The sequence below is a fragment of the Schistocerca americana genome, chromosome 1 (assembly GCF_021461395.2).
Source record: "Schistocerca americana isolate TAMUIC-IGC-003095 chromosome 1, iqSchAmer2.1, whole genome shotgun sequence".
Taxonomy (NCBI): domain Eukaryota; kingdom Metazoa; phylum Arthropoda; class Insecta; order Orthoptera; family Acrididae; genus Schistocerca; species Schistocerca americana.
In genome coordinates, this window is record NC_060119.1 from 226358178 (window position 1) to 226372955 (window position 14778).

Genomic DNA, 14778 nt, shown 5'->3' on the forward strand with positions numbered 1-14778 from the left:
TCCTAAAGTAATCAATTTTTGGCTTATTGATTACCCTCTTGAGCTCAGATTTAACAGATTTTATATCCTGTTCAGTATTAACATTTAACAGAAGGAACTGCATGTCATGGTCTGAGAGGCCATTGACTATTGGTTTTGTAATATAATTTTGTTCATTGGACTTTTCTATAAAGATATTATCAGTGGCTTTTTCTGAGCAATTGGCTACCCTACTGGGGAACTTTACAGTGGGAATTAAGTTGAATGATAGTCTTACTAACTCAGATAAGTTCTTATTGGGAGAGTCTTTAAGGAAATCTACATTGAAATCACCAGCAATCACTATTTCTTTGTTTTTGGTTGTTAAATGGGCCAGTACAGCTTCAAGGTGGTTTATGAACAGATTAAAGTTACCGGCAGGTGCTCGATATACACTTAATATTATGAAGGAATTTTTTGTGAAATACTACTTCTGTTGCACATGCTTCCATATATATGCTGTTCTATGCTAAATTTATGAATGTCTATGTTATTAAATTTATGACAGTTTCTGATGAATGTGGCAACTCCTCCTTTCTCCATTTCTGCTCTACAAAAGTGAGCAGCTAACCTAAACCCTGTAACACTTCAAAGTTCTATATCAGTGGTCACATGATGTTCAGAGAGGCAGATTATGTCAGCTGGGTTTGGAGACTCTAATTCATCTATGCAGATAATTCATTAATTTTATTTCTCAGTCCTTGGATATTTTGATGCAATATAGTTGACATTTCACATTGACTGAGTTAAAATTGAGTGGAGTTGAAATATCTGCTGACTGTTGAAAATTCTTAACCAATAGCTGTTTATGTTGATGTAATAAGCTAGAATTATGCTTTTTTTGTTTCTTTCTCAAACTGAAGGTTTGTCTCAGTCCTAACCTGTCTTAAAATTTGGTTTCTTTCTGTCCTCCCTACTCTAAAGAAGGGTCTTTTCTGAACCATATAACCACTGGTATTTTATCAGTCATAACTTTCCTGCTATTTTCTCACCCAGTTTACCCTTCCCTTTCCTGTTGAGGTGAAGGCCGCACCTAGTATAATCCTACCTATTGAGAGAATCAACAGGAACCACACCAGTGTGTGACCCTGCACCCGACGTAAGCAGCCATTCCAATGCCAAATTAACTCTCTTGACAGAAGAGTTCAAATGAGGTCGGTCATGGCGCCCAAGAACAGATACAAACTCAACACTAGTATGCTTCGATGCCGGTGCAATCTTCGCCAGGCCACAATCTATACTGTACCCAGGATCTCTGTCAATACTATTACCTGCCCCACCCACTATAACCACGGTGTCTTGCTTAGTGAAATCTTTGCAAAGTGATCCAAAATCCTCTGTCACCTGATCCAGACCAGCACTAGGTTTAAAAAAATTGGTGGCCTGGTATTCTGATCCTAGTTCATCCTGCAAAAGTTGGCCAACACCTCTTCCATGGGAACTATCTAAGAACAACACTTTCTTTCTCTTTACTGATTTCCCTACATTCTTACTTTTCAATTTGCTGCTGAAAGTTTGTTGTGTCCTGTCTACACATGCAACTGCTTGAGGCTCACCAGCTTCTAACTGAAGCAACAGGTCAAATATGTTTTCCACATTCACCACGAAGCTGTCAGACAAAGTTCTAGGCCTGTTCCTCCTGTTGCCTGTTGCCACCTCTCTTTACCCTTCTCCCTCCTTAACCTATCAAGATCTTCCCTGGCCTTGTCTGACTCAGCCTGAAAGTCAGCAATTTTCCCCCCTTGTTCTAGTATCTTTCTATCTCTACTACATATCCTACAAAACCACTGATGAGTCTCATTTACTTCCCCTATTCCATGCCACTACAGTCACCCACATGGAAAAAACTACAGCACCCGTCACATCAAAGTTCCGAACTAACAATTCTATGGCAAGTCAAGCACTTTTCACTCATGATAAACGTAACAGTTTATTAAGAATAAGTCAGTTAAATTACAGACATACACGAAAATATGGTCCCACAAATTTGGCCTATACGCAACTGTGTGTAAACAAAAGCACTAGTGCAAAATTTCTGAAACAACGACTTAAACTTTACACTACTTTCCGGAAATGTGAGTTAAATGAATGAAGAGGTACACTACAGTTAAATTGCTGGAGAGAGCATTGAACAACTAAATGAAATTCTATAGATTTGCCAAAACTTGGCAACTTGCTTTAAATACTCAAAAATGTAAAAATGTGGACTTCATAAAATGAAAAAAACATTGTATACTATGACTATAATATCAATGAGTCACAATTGGAATTGGCCAACTCATACAAATACCTGAGTATGACACTTTGTATAAATATGAAATGGAATGATCACTTAGGCTCAGTTGTGGGGAAAGCACATGGCAGATTTTAGTTTATTGGTAGAATACTATGGAAATGCAATTTCTACAAAGAGTATTGCTTACAAATCACTTGTGTGTAGAATACTGCTCAAATGTGTGAAATCAGAGGGTATTAAACATATACAGAGAAGGGCAGCACTAATTTTCACACATTTATTTGACCCATGGTAGTGTGCCACAGAGATGAAGAAACTGAACTGGCAGACTTTTGAAGATAGACAAAAACTATGCCAAGAAAGCCTACTTTCAAAGTTTCGAGAACCAGCTTTAAATACTGAATCTGGGAATGTACTACACAAACTGCTGTGTATCACTCCCATGGGGATTGAGAGTGCAAGATTAGATTAATTACAGCATACACAGAGCATTTAAACAAATCATTCTTGCTGCATCATATAAGTGAATGGAATGGGAAGAAAAACTAATAACTGGTCCAGTTGGAAATATCCTCTGCCACAACTTCACAGTGGTTCACATAGCGTAGATGTAGATGTGGACATACCCTATTACCAAATTTCAAACTCAAGATGCTCTGTGCGCCAATGGGCTGACTTATTCTGCAGTGTAGAACTCTTGTCTTTAGTTGACATGATTATCCTTGCTGGTGATGCAAACACCATTTGGTCCGTTAATTAGCATAAAAAAGGAAGAGCCCAAATGTTAAGTGTTGTACAGTAGTTAACATGCAACCTCTCTAAAGAACAAGAGAAGATTTTTCCTCAGAGCAATCACATTCAGATGTTATAGCTGAACATAACAGAACATGATATTAATATGGGTTTTTAAAAATGTTAAATTTTATGCTCTGGAAGGTGTACAGTAGTGTGCAAATTAATTGAGACATTTCATATTTTACAAGGAGATGAAATTCATTAGCTATAACCAATTTTATCCACACAGTTGTCAGACTCTTGGTGGGTTATTGTTGCCTTGACTGTGAACAATAATTGTTGGTCCCCACCAGTTCAGTTGAGCGCCTGTATGTGTAGCGACAATGTGTGTTATTTCTGTGTTCTCAAAAGGAAAACTTAGTGTTTGTGTTAAAAAGAACACTTCACCTGAGAATCAGGCAAAAATAGTTGCTTTTCATGACGACACATCTCTGACGTTAAGAGATATTGCTCTGATATTGGTGTAGGGAAATCTAGTGTTTCAAGACTTATTAGGGCATATAGTGATACTGCATCATTATCTCCAAAGAGTAAAGGCAGATGTGGATGAAAATGAAAAACCATCCCTAGGACTGACAAAACAATACTTAGAAAAAGTAGAATTCATCCTCACAAGACAAGTAAAAGAGATTTATTGGCTACTGGTGTTGAAATTTACATTTACCGGTGTGATGTAGGTTTCTTGGTTGGAGGCGGAAAGCACAAAAGCCAATAAAGAACCAGTTGTTAACACCTGCCATGAGGAAAAAATGGTTGACATGTACCAGTATATATAAATATTGGACCTCCAGTGATTGGAAATGTGTTATTTTCAGTGATGAGTCACATATTATTGTTCAAGGATAGGGAGTAAGGATTGTCATTTGAAGCACCCATGAGGTAGTGAGAGCTGAGTATCTTGAACAGATTGTAAAATAACCTCCCAAAAAATGTTTTGGGGTTTCTTTCCTGAAAGTGACCATGGGGGACAAGTTCCAGTTGATGGCATGATGAGCTCAGTCAAGCACATAGAAATCCTTAGGTGCAAAATTGCGCCATTCCCATAGTCCTTTGCAGAGGGTGGGGGAACATTTCAACATGGTCTGGCCTAAAGCAGTCAAGATGTTCATGGCAGCAAACAACATTAATGTGGTTCATTGTCCTAGTAATTCACCAGACTTAAACCCCATTGAGAATTTGAAATATTGTGAAAAGGTGTCTTGGTAAAACAGACTGATCAACAAAAAAACACATGTTCATATGTTTGTAAAAGTGTGATTTCATGATGAACTATGAAACTTTTTTCCAACCTGGTTGAATCTATACCACAATGTGTTCAGAAGTTCATTAAAGCAAAAGGAGGACACATTGGTTAATAGTATTCAATAAGCTACTAACTGTATTATACATGGGGGGAGGAGGCACTGTAGTGATACGTGTATACAGTTTAAGTGTAATTGGCTTGTCCTACCATTGTAGATGGGCTATCTGGGAATCTGTAATCTGGTAAGAGACTTTAAAATGGAACATATCTACTTGAAATAGCTTTATCAAAGGTTACTGAGCTCCATGGTGGATGTTTGCAATATCCTTATTTTTAGCAAGGCTGTGGAAATATGAAAAAATTCTGATGCTCTGTTGTTCTTAAGTTTGGAACTCTGATGCTGCCTGAACATATCATTTGGGAATATTTCTACCTGAAAGTACACCCCTATATTCTAAGTGCAATGCATTACTATAATTTTCATAAGTGTAGGTTCTGAAATTGCATGTCAAATGCTACTAGCTAACGTCTCCACTTAATACCAGTAAGGAGTCATGTATTTCTCTCTTTGACTAAATTATTGAAATGAATTCAAAATATTCTTTGTGTCTTTGGCAGTGACAATGCGTTTCAGTGCCATTTCAAGTCAACAGCTTCACTTTTTCTTTACCTAGCACAGTCTCATTGTGGGCTAACTTTATTAAAAAGTTCTTAATGTGCATTAAACACTGGAAAATCCAGAATGAAATGATGACAGTAGTGGAGATGTTGAGTTGCAGACAGGTGCAACAAAAAGACTGCTAAAGAAGTAAGCCTTCACCCAAAAGGCCTTCTTCTGAATTAGACAGCATACACACACACTTTCACACAAACACAACTCTCACATACGTGACTGCTATACCACCTATATTATCCCATCATCCGCAGTTGCTCACAGTCCTGCCTTCGCAGCCAGAGATGGTGTCGTGTGTGTGTGTGTGTGTGTGTGTGTGTGTGTGTGTGTGTGTGTGTGTGTGTCTTTTGGCCAAAAGCTTACTCGTTTAGTAGTCTTTTTGTTGTGCCTGTCTGTGATTCAACATCTTAAATGCACATTAATGACTGAAATGATGTAAAATGCGGTGAAGTCAAATAACATTAGAGTTATTGGAACATAATCCCACTGTTAAAAGTGACATACTATCCTAGCTAATAGTTCCTACCTTGGAGAGGAGAGAGGGATAGATTGGGGAAGGTTAAAAAAGGGAAGGGCAGGTCACTTAGATCCCAACATGAGAGAGCCCACATGTAATGACGATAGAAGTGGGCAAAGATTTGCCTTCCCTTCCACACCAAAAATACTCTTTGATACAGTCTGCCCATCCATGTATGGCACATTTATAATGTCGAGCAATCCCTTTCACAGTATGGTGAAGGACGTAGTAAGACCATCACAAACAGACAACACACTGCACCTGTTGTCCACAAGGATGTATTCCATACCATAACCACATATCCTTCTAACTCTCTGACCTCCCCAACCCACCCCACCCCACCCCACCCCACCCAACCCCACCCCGAACCAGTTGCATTGGAGGTCTGCCTGCATCAGCCAGTATTACTTAGGACTGGGAAACGATCATGTCCTTCGCCAGAGCTTTGGTTGGATGTCATCATGCCAGTAATGAGGAACACCTTACCCTGTAATCCGTATCATCCATCCCTATGTGGTATTATGCTGCCCACCCAAGCTATAAAATACCCTGGTCTATCCTGCTGCAACATTTACAGCTTTGTTTGATTTGTCCAGAATTAATCTTCTTCCTCTTCTTCTTCTTCTTCTTCTTCTTCTTCTTCTTCTTCAAGTGTCTCACCCTCTAAGAAAATTGGTGATCAATAACATGACCTGTTATTTGTCCATGGCTTTTCTGAGCAGCAGTTCTGTGCTCACTCCAAACCATTGGCCTGAGTTCATTTGCCAGGATATTCTTCTGTCTCCTGGAATACATCTGCCATTAGTCTTTCCTTGAAGTATTAGTTGCAACAGGTTGTATTTGTTGATGCACTTTATATGACTAAAGTATTAGAATTTCCCCTCTTGATGGTATGGAGCATTTCCAAAACTTTGTTCATACACCACAGTACTGCCACTTTAGTGACTTCATCTGCCCATGGTATCCTTAATATCCTTCGATATGCCCACATTTCGAATGGTCCACTTGCATACCTAGTACTGCAGTAAGTGCTCATGACTCCATAGAGTAGGATACTGAACATGTTGCAGTGAAGTAATCAATTGTGAAGTGCAGTATTTATACAAGTCAGAACTTTCTTCATTTTTTCTGGAAAGAACTTCTGGCTTGTTAAATACAGCAACAAATTTCATGAGAAAAGTCACAGTTATCATTGATTTGACACCCCAAATATTTATATGAAGCAACCCTATTGATCTTATTATTATCTAGTGTAATTACCCTGAATTTCATCTCAGTTTCTACAGAAAACCATCCATTTTGTCTGCTTGTCGTCTAGATGTAACCATATGTTATTACTTTACTCAGTAATAGTGTTTAGTATTTTTTGTGAGTCTTCCAGCCTGGTTGTGAGTAACACAGTGTCATTGGCATATCTGATGTTATTGATGAGAATTGGTCCATATTGAACAAAAATAATTAGAAACACTTGGATATCATCTTGACCACAGAATCCAGAGTCTGCAGATTTGATCTAAATCCCTTGCTGTGCAGTTTACCATTCTGGTAGGATTTACAAAAAAAATGTGTTTACAGCATTTGATTTTAAATTTGGAATATAACTGCTGTCAGCAACTTTCTTCAAATTATCATGTTTACATGTCCCAATCTCTCTTACCATAACAGAGCTAAATCAGATGATGCTCAGTTTGGATATTCAGTATTTTTCATACAAAACCACATGGTGTAATGCTGACTTTCAGCTTTTATACCAATTGCCACTAGCTTCGCATTAAATACCTATATCCTACTGTTTTTAAATTTGATCTTTAAATTGTTACTGGCTGATGCTCCCACTGAAAGAAGATTTTTCATCAGACCAGGTACATGTAATCTGTCCTCTGGTGTAATCATACAAAAATGAATTATATCCTATCTGGACAGAAGCTTCAAACTTCCCTAGTGGCTTAGATACTGGAATATGTTCATTGTGTGATGTCATGTGTTTCTTCATCTACATCTACATCGATACTCTGCAAATCACACTTAAGTGCCTCGCAGTGTGTTCATTGGACCATCTTCACAATAATTTCTATTATTCCAGACTCGAACAGTGTGTGGAAAAAGCAAACGTGTGTATCTTTCAGTGCGAGCTCTGATTTCCCTTATTTTATTATGATGATTGTTCCTCCCTATGTAGGTCAGTATCAAAAAATATTTTCATACTAGGAGGAGAAAGTTGGGGATTGAAATTTTGTAGGAAGATTCCGCTACAACAAAACCCTAAACCTGCATCATGTCAGTGACACTATCCCCTATTTCTTGATTATACAAACCGTTGAACTTTCTTGATGTACTTCGTTAATCCGTTCTGGTAAGGATTCCACACCACAAAGCAGTACTCTAAGAGAGGACAGACAAGTGTAGTGTAGGCAGTCTCTCTAGTAGATCTGTTGCATCTTCTAAGTGTTCTGTCAATAAAACACAGCCTTTGATTCACCTTCCCCGCAACATTTTCTGTGTGTTCTTTCCAATTTAAGTTGTTCATAATTGTAATTCCTAGGTATTTAGTTGAAGCTATGGCCTTTAGATTTGACTGATTTATCTTGTAACTGAAGTATAATGGATTTCTTTTGACACTCGTGTGCATGACATCACACTTTTCTTTACATAGGGTTAGCTGCCAATTTTCGCACCATACATACATCTTTTCTAAATTGTTTTGCAGTTTACTTTGATCTTCTAATGACTTTATTAGATGATAAATGACAACGTTATCTGCAAACAACCTAAGACAGCTGCTCAGATTGTCTCCTGAATCATTTATATAGACAAGAAACAGCAGAGGGCCTATAACACTATCTTGGGGAATGCGAGAAATCACTCCTAGTTTACTCGATGACTTTCCATCAGTTACTACAAACTGTGACCTCTCTGACAGGAAATTACTAATCCATTCACATAATTAAGATTATATTCCATAAGCATGCAATTTGACTACAAGCCGTTTGTGAGGTGCAGTGTCAAAATCCTTCTAGAAATCTGGAAATACAGAATCAATTTGAAATCTCTTGTTAATAGCATTCAACACTTTGTGTGAGTAAAGAGTTAGTTGTGTTTCACAAGGCAATTCCTAATGTTGAGCACAATATATGTTCCAAAATCCTGCTGCAAGTCGACTGTCATCAAGCAGTGTGGTGGATGACCAAATTTCAGTTGGTCTGTTTTCCTTTTCTTTTGTTGTGGGGTATGTTGAGTCAGAAGGATCTGCATAGTAATTTGAAAGTGACATTTTTGTTGGCCATAAGAGCCTGCAGACCTATCACAGTTCAGAGGTAACTGTAGAGAAGAATATTTACACCTGACTAGGTGTCAGTTTTGTAATTTATGAGGCTTGAGTCACTCCGTACTAATGCAGCGACAGTTACATGAAACTTTATACACATACTTAAATGGTCTGATGGAGACGATGGGCAGCAATCTGCAGTTATTTGCTGATGATGTTGTTGTGTACAGGAAGATGTCAAAGTTGGGTGACTGTAGGAGGATACGAGATGATGTAGACAAAATTTCTATTTGATATGATGAATGGCAGCTAGCTATAAATGTAGAAAAATGTGAGTTAATTCGGGTGCGTAGGAAAAACAAACCTGTAATGTTCAGATACAGCATTAGTAGTGTCCTACTTGACACAGTCACATCATTTAAATATCTGGGCATAACATTGCAAAGCAATATGAAATGGAACGATCTTGTGAGGTTTGTGATAGGGAAGGCTCAAGTGTTTAGGATGCGCACCAGGTTGAATTAAAGGAAGGAATCAAGGCAGTTCAAAGGTAGACTGCTAGATTTGTTACCGCTAGGTTTGAACAACAAGCAAGTATTATGAAGATCTTTTGGGGATATCCCTGGAGGGAAGGCGCTGTTCTTTTTGAAGAATATTATTGAGAAAATTTAGAGAACCAGCAGAACAATTCTGCTGCTGCCAGCATACATTTCACACAAAGGCACGACAATAAGATATGAGAAATTAGGGTTCATATGGAGGCATAAAGACAGCTGTTTCGTTCTCTATCTATTTGCATCTGGAACAGGAAATGAAATGTCTTGTAGTGGTAGAGGGTACCCTCTGCTATGCACTGTACAGTGACTTACAGAGTACGTATGTAGATATAGAACTTGTAAAGGATTTGGCTATGAAGCACGACAGTGCAGTGAGTCTCGCTGGGCTATGATATGGAGAAAAGATTTGTTCAGTTATTTTTGATTATTGGTACTGTATCAATATAAAGAAATCCCACTTGTTTGGAAGTGCAGTTCAAAATGGAGGTTACACAATGACCAGAAAAACATTTAGTAACTTTGAATAAAACCATTGAACTTTGAAAAATCAGGTAGCTGAACAGAACCAAGTCAGGCTAGGAAAGAAATGCAGATGGAACTAGAGAAGCATTGTATGCAGCAGCTGGGATGACACAGTCACAAGGAGTGGATATCTAGGCCATAGTTAGCGTACCTATTCCATCTATGGGCCCTATGGCACCCAGTCTCATCTATCTTTTTCTGGAAAAACATCTGATGATGTGTTAGCTTTTCTGGATGATGTTAAGGAAGCAGCTTGCTTATGGAATTAGTCCAGTGCAACATGTCTTTCCATGACTCAGTTACAGTTAACAGGTGACACTAAAACATATGTCTTATACCGTGAAACTCTTGGTGAGTCAAGTGTTTAATGAGCTGACTGCAAGCAATACTGTGCTAGATTTTTCAGGGAAAAGATCATGGAGAGCTCAATGTAGAAACATAATGAATCAGTACAGGCATTCTCTGACAGAATTCGTAAGCTGAACTTGCACACATATCAGTTGACGCACAGTGAAGTGGTGGATAGAGTCCTTTTGTGGGAAGCAGAGAATAGGGACTTTGACATATCCATGAGGGGTATTTCAGTGGATATATCACAAAAGGTGAGAATGGAGAATCTTATTGATGTGTCTTCTGCCTCAAAGTTAGAGGAAAAAGACTTTGCAACTCCGATATGGAGTGACAAAGATGTTTTCTCCTCTGATGTTAAATGCTACAGAAGTGGGCAAATGGGGCACATGAAGAGACAATGTCGCCAGTGCTTGGAATATGGTGAATTTTCACATAGGCTGTGTGACAGCGGAAATAGTAAGCCAAAGTAGTGCAGTAAGAAGAAGCATTTGTTAAATGTAAACACAATAGCCTTAACCATCAAGGGTCATTTTGAATGGAATGGTGCTCTGCAAGGACATGTACATAGATAGATTATTACCTGCTTGGCTCAGTGAGCAATAAGGAACGTGAATTCATGGTGGACACGAGTGCTCAAGTGTCGGTTGTTAGGTGGACAGAACAGCATAACTAGGTAGCTGATTTGCTGAATGGGAAGATTAGGATAGTAGAAGATGAAGTTGATGCTAGTGCCATTGTGCAGATATCTGTGAGTTGGTTTGATATACTTAAAAAAAGTGGTATAGAAGCATCAGCTCCAATATCGTGGGAAAATATGGAATCTGAAGTGTAAAACTGAATGAACTAAGTGTAGGGTGTACTGAAGTAAATGAGTGTGTGTGAATAACATGGGTGATTGATTTAGGTGCAGTAGTATCTATGCCATTGGGTGACAATGGTTGTTGTTTATGAGGCTGTGCATCCTGGGCCGGATGTACGGGGAAGTACGTGGGACACTGATTTTTGGATTGTACAGAGAGGAACTGCAGATGATGATTTTAAGGTAGATACTATTGGGGTTGCACAGGAAGTTAGTGATGATGCTATTCATGCTGTGAATGGTGTTGATAATGAAAAGTACAGACACATTTGTTTCTGAAGGACACAGATTCATCATCATTTGGGGTGGCACCTCCTCCTAGAAAAGAGGGAGGTAGAGAGTAAGAGGGGAAAAAATTTGTCTGAGGCTAATGACAGAGATGACAAGACAGAATCGTTTCAGAGTATGTGCATGAGGATCAGCATGAATGTGATCTCTCTTGCAATGTTATAGATAGTGAAGGTAAGAGGAAACTTGCATAATTTATTAAAAGCTCTGTCAAATTCAGGGAGACATTGTTTCAGCTGAAGGGGACAGTTACAAGGGAGACGACGTTGCAAGGTTGTATTATCATGTAAGTAGAACCACTTAAACTGCCTATGGCATCACAACGATTCAATGCACACAGTAAGATACCAAAGAGCACAAGGAATTTGGTTTTAAAAAGGAGATGTATAAGGAGATAGGGAACTGAAAGGCAAAGTCAGTGTTTTAACCGTAAGATATTACTGCAAGTAGTTTACAAGTAAACGTAGTTTTTGGCAAATGCAAGGGTAGATTTTGTTTAAAGTACAAAGTTCCAGATAATGTACTGAAAGAGCGGGTTAAAATACCACCTGGCAGAAAAGAAAAGCCATAGGGTATGTCCAAAATGGAGTTCAAAAATAGTGGGAACTTGGTAAATTACGGGAACACACACTCTGCTGTTTTGCCAGAAAAGCCGTGAAAGATATTGCCACAACAAAAACTAAAATTTTAAAATGATACCCTGAACACAGAAGTCATTCACTCAGTAGACCAACTAATAGCATACCAAATGTTGCAACACATTCAATAGCGTTGCGAGAAGCAACGTAATCAGATTATAAACATAAGCATTTCGGATACAAGTACTTTAGTGGTTCTATTCGCAGTTTGTGTAATTTACATATGCTCAAGAGAATAACTGTCCAACACCCAGAATTAACTGTGCATGAGTTACCCATCGCTTGGTTTGGCAATACGGCAGGAAATACTACAGAGTAGTTAGAGTGAATCATACGTGTAAGCACTAAGAAGTATGAGTAAGAAATTGATTAGGAATTAGTACAAAATTTTAAGAAGGTTAAGATTTGTGAGATAAATTTCAATTTTTGTAACGAAGGTATTCTCTGAAGGATTGGTTAATAATACATTTCAGCTAGTAGGAAGCCACAAATTTTTTTTATAAAGGATGGGGGACTGTTGCACTATATAATAGTTTGTAAATCAGGGATAAAAATTTGTTACAAACTGACGAAGACATTGCTAAGTGGGTGCATCTGCCGGCTATGCTTTTGTGTTGTAACTGAATGTCAACACAGTAGGCCTGAAATACAAATGAGCTGAGTACTTGTTTCATCAGACAAAGTGAGAGGGAAGTCAAGAACAACTGATTCAGTTACTTGACAATAGTGCAAGACAGATAGGATGGTCTACTGTAATGAGGTTAAATGTAGTGACTTCACTCAGAGATATCATCAGAACACCTCTCAGGATGCAAACTTCGCACAAAGGGACTTCCTGAAGTTAAACACTAGAGAAGCTGGGAGTGTTTACAGGCTTAGAAGACGAGAGCATATTTGGTCACCATTGTGAGGGGACTCACATCATTACCTGCTATAAAACCTCCACAAGCTCATTCTCAGAGTGAGCCCTTTCCATCGGCATTATGGGTATCACTGGAAGACCGGCTCTGTTAAGTTGCAGCATGCTCTGGTAAAACTAGCAAGTGGGTACAAGCTGCTGCCAACTTGGAGTCCACTGCTGCAAGTCTGCAGCCTTCTGGCTGTGGAAAAGACTTCTGATCTGCAAGTTGCAGTCCTGCTGGTCACAATGGTGACTGACTGAGGATGGGGGCCTATGCCTTCTTCCATGGATGAAGAACCATTCTGCCCATCTGCAAGCTGTTCAGCTTAGGCACTGGGTGTCTATGTCGCACTACTGGGGCAGTAGAAATACTACGTTACCAACTGTAAACTGGGACCACCATTCTGGCTGTCCTTCATGTTGCTGCTGAGTCTTCTGCCCACATGCCATCTACATAACCGACAACAGGGGCATGCAAATTTCTGGGGCGAGCCTAAGTTCAGCTCCCCTCAGGGGCTCAGCATTCATTTGCTGAGTATGGGCTTGGTGACCCTGGGGTTCCTGAGCTGGGAACTGGCAAGTGCCACCAGTCCTCTGTCACTGTAAGCTCTGGTCATACTTCAGCGACCACCATGCGGCGCAGCAGTGGAATGTTGTGCATTTCGGAGAATGGGGATCTTGGTTTCACCGCCTGGACCGTGAGGTATGTACACACCTCTATAGAAAACCCCTCAACCTCAAAGTGTGCTACATGCTGAGGAGGTGAATGGCTATTGAGGTAAAACAGTCTTTAGCAGGCTACTTCTTTTGCGTCAGCCCTTAAGACACCAATCGCTAAGTGTGATGCCGCCACACAAACTCAGACCACAGATTCAAGTACGAGCATGTGCACTTGTCGATGTACCTGTGGGGGAAATACTCCACTTGCAATTGATGTCGTTCGGAAGCCGTCAGCGGTAGGCTTACCACCTAAGCCACATACCACTCCCCAACATCAGAAGCCAATTTAGCCATCCCCGCAACCCAGGCAACCGCCTCCTCCTATCAGTAAAGAAAAACATCCTTCGAAGTCCAAGCAAGTGGTACGTAAACCTTCGAAACGACGAGCTCTCTCACTTTCTGATGGAGAGTATGCTCTTCAGGATATGGACTTCCAATTGGAGGAGCCAGAGAGCATGGAACCGGCTAACATTCCCCCCCCGACCTCCCCAGTAAATCACCGCCTCCGAGGGAGACAGAAAAGAACCACCATCGTTAACCAATGGCTTCCACAGTGACTTCTGTGTTGCAGTGGAATTTGAATGGATACCACTCACATTTGGAAGAATTGCAGTTACTGGTACAGGATGAACCTTTCTGCATCTGCTTACAAGAAACACATCTTAAAGTCACAGACACACCTGCATTACGGGGCTACCACATATACAGGAAGGGCGATACTACTGGAGACAGGGCTAGATGTGGAGTAGCTATTTTCCTTGATGACAGATGCCACTCCTCTCCTGTCCCTCTTACCATGACCATGCAAGCAATTGCTGTGAAAGTTCTCACTCTCTTTACCACCACTGTGTGTTCTTTGTATCTGCCCCCCAATGACACTTTGGATGCAGATGCACTGGCAGACCTCTTCCAGTTACTCCCACACCCATTCCTCATTGTGGGGGACTTTGATGCCCACAATGCGCTGTTGGGCTCGGCTACTACTTGCTCCATGCATCGGATGTTTGAGCGGCTTGTCCATTCTGTCATCTGAATGGGGGTCAGATGACTCACTTTTCCGCAGCTACAGGGTCTTTTTCAGCTATTGACCTTTGTTTTTGTTCCCCAGCTATTGCAGACGCAGTTCAGTGGAATTTGGCTCCCAATTTACATTCTAGTGGCCAGTTCCCAGTGTAGATCCATTTGCTGACTAGGA

General features: G+C 39.9%; 1 protein-coding gene across 4 annotated transcripts in view; it reads left to right on the forward strand.

The window, feature by feature from the left end:
* LOC124616014 overlaps nucleotides 1-14778 on the forward strand; it is a 217171-nt gene that overhangs the window by 89920 nt on the left and 112473 nt on the right. The gene's annotated exons all lie outside the window — the stretch shown is intronic.